This window comes from Alligator mississippiensis, chromosome 1 (assembly GCF_030867095.1).
Source record: "Alligator mississippiensis isolate rAllMis1 chromosome 1, rAllMis1, whole genome shotgun sequence".
Lineage (NCBI taxonomy): Eukaryota > Metazoa > Chordata > Crocodylia > Alligatoridae > Alligator > Alligator mississippiensis.
In genome coordinates, this window is record NC_081824.1 from 450,474,173 (window position 1) to 450,481,299 (window position 7,127).

Genomic DNA, 7,127 nt, shown 5'->3' on the forward strand with positions numbered 1-7,127 from the left:
ATACCATTTGGAGTCGGTTTGGTTTAAATATATGGCTATGTAATAATGCTATGTGTTGCTAATTCAACTGAAAATGTTGTGTTTGTGTATGTATGTAGATATCGTGTGATGCAAATCTGTGTTGGAGCTGTGGGACTGCGGATACGTGTGAAGCAAGACAATGGTATTTGAGTTGGCTATATGTGGGTTTGTGTATAATATTGATGGTATGTCATGTTGTTGGTTTTATGTTTTGTAATGAGTACATTTTGCTGTTAAAAAATAAATAAATAAATCTGTTCTTCTCAGTTTAATCATTGATATGTCCTCCATGTGAGGTCTAATGCATTAAACATATTTTTGGCACCGGGACAGGGCCTTGGAGCTTGTTCCTGCCACTCCACTCATCAGCCCAGTATAGCACCCAGCTCCAAAAGCAGTAGTAGCAGCCAACCCCAGAAAGAGTTGGACCATGATGGGCCCAGTTAGGGGAGCCTGAGCCCTGACTCCTGGCTGCCCAATAAGCAGGCCCTATGAAAAGATGGGACAGCCCCAGCCAACATGTGCGTGTGCCTGCCCACCAGGCAGTGGGGCCAGCAGGCTTGCTCATGTGTTTGGAGGCCAGGGCTCACAGCCACCCATGGCAGGCAGGCCCACCTGGGGGAGGAAGGCCCACCTGCAGGCAGGCTGTGCAGGTGGCAGGCAAGCAGGTCTAGTGGCCAAGTCCATGGAGCTGGGTAGGGGCCTGCTATGTCCCTGTTGTGTCCCAGCAGCTGGTGGGGCAGTACGGTATCAGTGGATGGTTTTCAACTTGGTCTAATGGAGAAGGTGTCAGAATTGGTTAAAGCACTCTTCCAGCGTAACTTGGTGTTGTAAGCCTCAGCAGCTGAACTAAATCCTTTGCTCTGTGCAGATGTCCTGTGTTTGCTAAGTCAACTTTGAATTTTCTGTCTCTCCCTTTGCTCTTTATGCTAATACATACCCAACACAGCTGGCCTGAGAGGCTTAATTCCTGAGCTTTTGAAGGTGAGTTGAGATGCATGGCTGGAAGGTGTACTAGACACACCTGAGCACTGACCCTTTCCTGAGTAGCTAGATACTATTCAGAGCTAGAGGACAGCAAATGGGGGCTTAAGCATTGTACAGTGTGGGATGCTCAGAGGACCAATCCGGAAAGCTTAGTGTCAGCCCAAACGCTGAACGGGTTCAAAATTGTATCACCTTATCTTGGTGAACTGCTGAACTGTTCCAGGAGGTTTAGCCCACTGTCAACTGGCTTGTACACCTCGATGCTTGTGGTTCATATGGCGCTTGAAACTGTCTACCTGTTTGCGGTGTGGGTGACCAATTATAGCCATTCCTATTATTGATTGTGATCCTGCAGTAGTTTTCCACCAGGTGCTGCTGCAGTTGAGTGGGTAGATTGAAAGCTTCCAGTCCAAGCAGCACCTCAAGTTTGAATCCTCTGCTTATGACTACTCTGGTCTTAAAACTCTGCAAGGGCTCTAGCTTACTTGCTCCCTGTCATGCTGGGCAGTCCTGAGTGTACTCCTAAGGTAAAGTAATAAGCAACTATCATTATGACACTTGTTACTAACTTATCACTTCATAACCAATCTCTCAATCACACCTGGGAACTAGAATGGAACAAAGCAGGGCAACATGGCCCAAAAAGCTGTCGTGGTATAATTTTTTTCCCCCCGTACCTTAGAAGCATCAACTTCAGGAAATGTGAAGCTGGGTACCCCCTGTGAAGCATGGCTGGCTACTTCACAGGTTGGAAACAACTCGTCTACTGCTGGGCAAGTAGGGACTAAGACTCTTTTGAAAGTCAGGGTTAAAAGGCATGGGGTTTCTCAGCAAGACAGCGTTATTACAAAAGTCCCTGCAACAGGGCTCCAAAACTTGTCATGTGGTATGTCTAGATGAAGTGCTTTGCTCCTGGTTTAAATCAAGCAAGGGCAGAAGAACTTAAGCACGAAAGCATGCAGCTTGCATGAAAGCCTGAGATGACCTAGAGCTGTGTGTTTGGGGTGGGAGGGGAGGTGCTGCTTGCTGGTGTGCTCTGTGGTTTTGGTTTCACTTGTTTAGGGCTTTCCCCCTTCTCTGGAGTTAGGGCTGTCTTGTATCCCCTAAAGCTTTTGAATCTCTAAATGCCACTTAAAAACAGAAGGCAAGTGTTAACCAATGTCAAGCTGTCTGCAGTGCTCATCTCTGGTACTAGCTCAGCAGGTTACTAATGACCACTGAACTACCAGCATGGACCTTTCTCTTGCCTCTGTGCCAGGCAGGGGAGGAGTGGGGGACAATCGGTTGGGAGCAGATCTCACTTCAGAGATCTATGCTAGTGGAGGCTGGAAGAGTAAGGCTATTTAGCTGGGCTGCAAGTTTCTGAAAGCCATGGTCTTGAATGCAAAGAGCTTTCTTGGGTAATGCAACCTAAAGGGTGTCAGACAGATGTGCACCCCTTGCTTGTTCCATCCCACTGGAAGGAAGACCAAGCCTCCTTTTGTGTGGTTAGGTTCAGCTGCATGATTAGCTAGAAAGCAGCCAAACTCAGAAGCCCACTGAGCTTGAGTGCTTAAAACTGAGTTGGGTGTGTGGTGGGAGAAACCTCCCTAAGTTTCGTTGTCTAGCTGTAATTTGATAGACAGACAATGCGGGTAAAGAAAGACAGCTGTTTATTTGCTCGAGCAAAGACCATAAAACCAGCAAAAGGCAAAATGGCCCCCCCTCAAGGGTGAGGCGATCTTTTGTACTTCTTACAATAAGGCAAGACTTACAGGGTTAACAAAAGCATTACTTGGGCGGTGCTTTACAAACCTTTGTAACAGCATATTTCTATTAAGCTGAACTAGCACTTTTTAAAAGCTAAATGTTAATTAACAGTAACATTATAATATGTTAGCAAAACCTTACACAGTAGTAGATACTTCTCAAGGACACAACCACTGCACCCAGAACAATGGCTTCCCTGTCTTATCTTGCTTCTTGCTGTAGCTGATTTTTCAGCACACAGACACAGATCCACTTTTTAACTCAGAAAATGCTTAATACAGTTAAAATGATTACTTGACACAAGCAAAGGCTTAGCTATCATTCTGCCTTGTGGTCAGCTGCACTGCTAGGCCACAGGTCATGCCTTGTATTCAGCTGTAAAGCTAATACTTCTTAATAATCCAAATTATTGTTAACCTAACAGTATGCTATCAAAAAACTATTCTATTTCAGGGTAATAACAAACCTGCGCACTACAAGTGGGCAGCCATTTCCTCACGAACTCCCCCTCCACCCTGCCCCCCATACCTTTTTTGCTTGCTTTGCTTTGCTTTGACTGGGCAGCAAGCCCCTGGGGTTTTGCTCACTCATGCTCATGCATCCTTGCAAAACCCTGCCTACCTCTTTGTCCTACTACCTTTGGGTTGTGTGGATTCAATGTGAAGATGAGGGTGAGAGACTGAATCTTTTACCCTGCACTGGAAAATGTTCCTGATCGCTTTGCAAGGCTGGATTAAGGTCAGCAAGATTAGGGCTCGAAAATACATGTGGAGAAGGAGAACCGTCTATCAGCCCTGGAAAACCAAACAAAACCTGCTGTATTCTGTGCTTTCCGTAATTCAGCCTCGGCCCCCCAGCCTGGGTTGACCAGCCCCAGCCTGGAGCCAGGCAGCTGCAGGAACAAGAAGCTTCTTCCTCAATGGGGCTCCTTCCTGGTACCACGCAGCTTCTCCCTGCCCACGAGTGGGAATGTAGGTGAGGGCCCGCGGCTGGGGCAGGGGCTTCAGCTGGAGGAAGGGACGGGAGCACAGGGGTGCTGGTGCCGCTCGCTGCAGGGGCACAGGACTGTGCGCTGTGGGTCCAGGGGGCAGATTGCTGCTGCCACGTGTGGGCAAGATTGTGGGCTGCGCTGTGCCAGGAGTGAAGATCCAGGGCCCTGCACACCACTAACCCTAACCCCCCCTGCACCTTCCCGCACACCCCACCAGACGCACACCTGCTCCCGACCCACCCCCTCCGCCTTGCCCTCCACCTGCAATATAGAAGGGAAAGGTGGTATTTTGAGCAGAGGTGGGTGCGTGGATTTGATTCCCCAAATAGAGATGCTGCCATATCTTAGTCTCTGTCTGTGGAAGGCAGAGGCCAGTTGGCCTGGCGTGAGGAGGGGGTGCGGTTGGGGGGAAGCAGCTGGAGCCCTGTTCCCACGTGCCCCATGGTCAGTGTCCCAGAGGGAAAGGGTCTGGGGGTGGGGGCCTTCACAAGTTCCACGGGGCTTTTGGCGAGGACCCCATTGTTGGAGCACTGCAGGTGCAGGGAGGTGTGGGGGTGGCTGGGGGCCGGGGTGCAGCAGGAGTCTGGGCGGATGAAAAGTTGGGAAGAAAAGGGGTTGTGGGGAAGGAAGGAGGCTGGACATGTGAGGAGCCGCAGTGAGGTTTGAATGCTTGGAGGTGCTGGGATGGGCCCAGGGGAGGGGGGTGGGCAGTGAGGAGTCAGGAGAGCTGGGGCATGAGGGGGTGCATCTATGCAGGAAGCAGTGGATTTATGGGCTAGTGAGGAGGCAGGGCAGGACTTGGAGGGATGTGAGGGGCTGGTGGGTGGAAGAAAGGGGCACTTGAGATGGCAGGGGCAGGGGCAGCGTATCGGGGCAGAGAGAGGCACTGGGGGCCCTGCAGAGGGTCTGAGGGATGCCCATGTGGGAGTGCTGGGAGCAGCAGCTCTGTCTGCAGCCAGGCTGGGGTGGGAAGGTAACAGCTATACCTCCCTAGCATTATGTGCCCCTGCCCCCCCTGGACGTGGCAGTGACCCCCCAAGGTCTAGATTTCTTTCTCTGCTTGGATTAGAAACTGAATTTGTAAGGCATCTAGTTCCTTTATCATTGGTGGAAAAATATTCACTGTGTTACTGAATGATGCACCACACAGCTTAACTGCCCCTCCTCCCCCTCCCCTGCCACCTTTACAAATCTTACAACTGCCCCTGGGGCCCAGTGAAACCATGTACCCAGCAGCTCTTTTTAAATCAGAAGTGTACTTTATAAGGTGCCCTGAAATACCTGCTCGAATTCCTCCTATTTTATACTGTCTCCACACGCTGTAAAGGTGGCTGGCCCTGCATGCGAGATACGGGGGTTGCAGGCAGCCGGGGGCAGCTCTGGAATCCTGGACCCTGCTAAATTTTCACCCAACACGTTCTCAGCCCTGGTCTTCGATCTCGGGGAATGGGGCAGACGAGTGGATGGGGCGACGGTTTTCTAGCGAAGTCAGTAGAATCAGCCCTACCGCCAAATGAACCTGCGTGTTCCCTGTGTAGGAGGCGGCCAATATTTGAATGCGAATGAGACAAAGGACACGATGGGGATGCAGCAGGATTCGCTGCGCCTCCTGAACTTATGTGGATCATACTTCACCATTCTTCATTTTGGTGCCCCCAAAATTGTAACTGCTGCCCCTGAGATGCCAGAACTGTGATTCTCCACCTCTTCAGACACGAGGTACGTCTCAGTAAATGTCACCTTTTTTAATACTGTTTTTCAAGTTTGGAAAAACAATAAAGCCGGCTTTCTGTTGCAAAGCCCTATGAAAGACTGCAAGAAGTAAGGATGTTTTTGCTATTGTGTGCTCCTGTTTGAAATCTCTGGGTTTATCTCATGAGTCATGTTTGCACTTTTAACAGTGTGACCTGGTGAGGTCCCCTGTGACCCTTGTGAAAGGCTCTCAAGGCACCCCAGGATGCTAGCTCCCTGGTGGAGAATCGCTGCACTGAGCTCCCCAGACCAGTTCAAGAGACTGAGAACAAGCAAAGCACTTGCTGTAGCAAAATGGCCTTTCCTCATAGTGCTGTTTGGAACAGTCCTGCCCTGTGATACCAGTACAGGGCCCTCCATTCTCCTGGTGTGCTGCCTTGCTGACCTGGAGCAGAAGGACTGGTTGATTTGGCCCAGACTAAAAACAGTAAAACATTCAGTTAGTTGTCCAGGAGCAGCTAGTTTTGGTTCATGTGCAAAACTGTACAAACACCTGATGCTTTGTTTCTCTCTATCTTTATTGAGGGCGTGGGGGGAGGTATACATGCACTCTTTGAAGAAAGATTTGATGTTTTCTGTAATATGTTAATATATCTACTATAATGTATTGAATCTAAAATATGCACCTATACTGGTGCTATGATGACCAAAACAGAAATCCTATGTTTAGGGAACTTCAGATCTGAACTGGCACTTGCATGTGTATTGTTCCTGTACTGAAAGCCTGGGCATCGCCCTGCAAGCTGGGATGATTCAGATCTTGGGTACAGAACAGACTTGACAGCTTCTGTCCATCGCCAGTGAAGTGAGTCCCACTTACGGTGGGCACTAAAACTTGTAGCTTATTTAGCTTCATGGGCATAAAGTTCCTTCATCTTTTGCATTCATAAGGCTTTAACTACAATCTTGACTCTACTGACACACTTGTCTCTCTCTCCACAGCTTCAGGCCCGACTTCAAGCTGCAGTTCTGAAGTGAGAGACCCAGAAAAGGCTTGGCAAGCTGGGTGAAGAGACCTGGGAAGTCAGCAGCCTTCTGGAAGTTTGAAACTTCTGTGAACAGATTTACCAAAGACCTGTCAGCTGTTGCTCGACTAAGGCAGTGGAAGATGGACAGCCAGCCCAGGTGCCTTTGTAACAACAGACCAGAGTCCCATGGCACTGCTCTTCTCTCCAGCAGTGGGCCAACCACCTGTTCCCCAAACCTTGGGACTTGTCAGGCTGTGAAGAGATGAGCCTGCAGCCCTTCAGGGATCAGGACTTCTTTTGCAGGCTTGGACGAAGACTTAGGTACAGTCACAGTTCCCTTAATTATCCTTGCCCAGTTGAGAAAAGAAGCAGGTGACGCATCTTCAGCCTGATGCCTTATTGTCGCATGCCAAAAGCAAAACAACACATGCTTACTCCAGCGTGTGTCCAGCACCCCACAAGAGCACAAGGCAGACTGTACTAACTTGAAACAAGGCTGCCTCCTAAGTCCTGCCATCAGAATGGTAGCCAGGGGCCCTGGATGAATGTAAATGTCTTGGACCCTGAGGAAGACTTGATGACCTCCTGAAGGTGCGGGACAAAAGCAGTGAAGCAGCTGACTGGACAGAGGTCTTATTTCGATGCAGTCCAGCGCACCT

At 49.6% G+C, this 7,127-nt stretch overlaps 1 non-coding gene across 1 annotated transcript; it reads left to right on the forward strand.

Annotated features, from left to right (window-relative positions):
* The first annotated feature begins 241 nt into the window (after window positions 1–241).
* Window positions 242–427, forward strand: LOC132247969 (U2 spliceosomal RNA). Its single transcript, XR_009459344.1, has one exon. It is a non-coding gene; the product is annotated as a U2 spliceosomal RNA (small nuclear RNA).
* The last annotated feature ends 6,700 nt before the right edge of the window (window positions 428–7,127 follow it).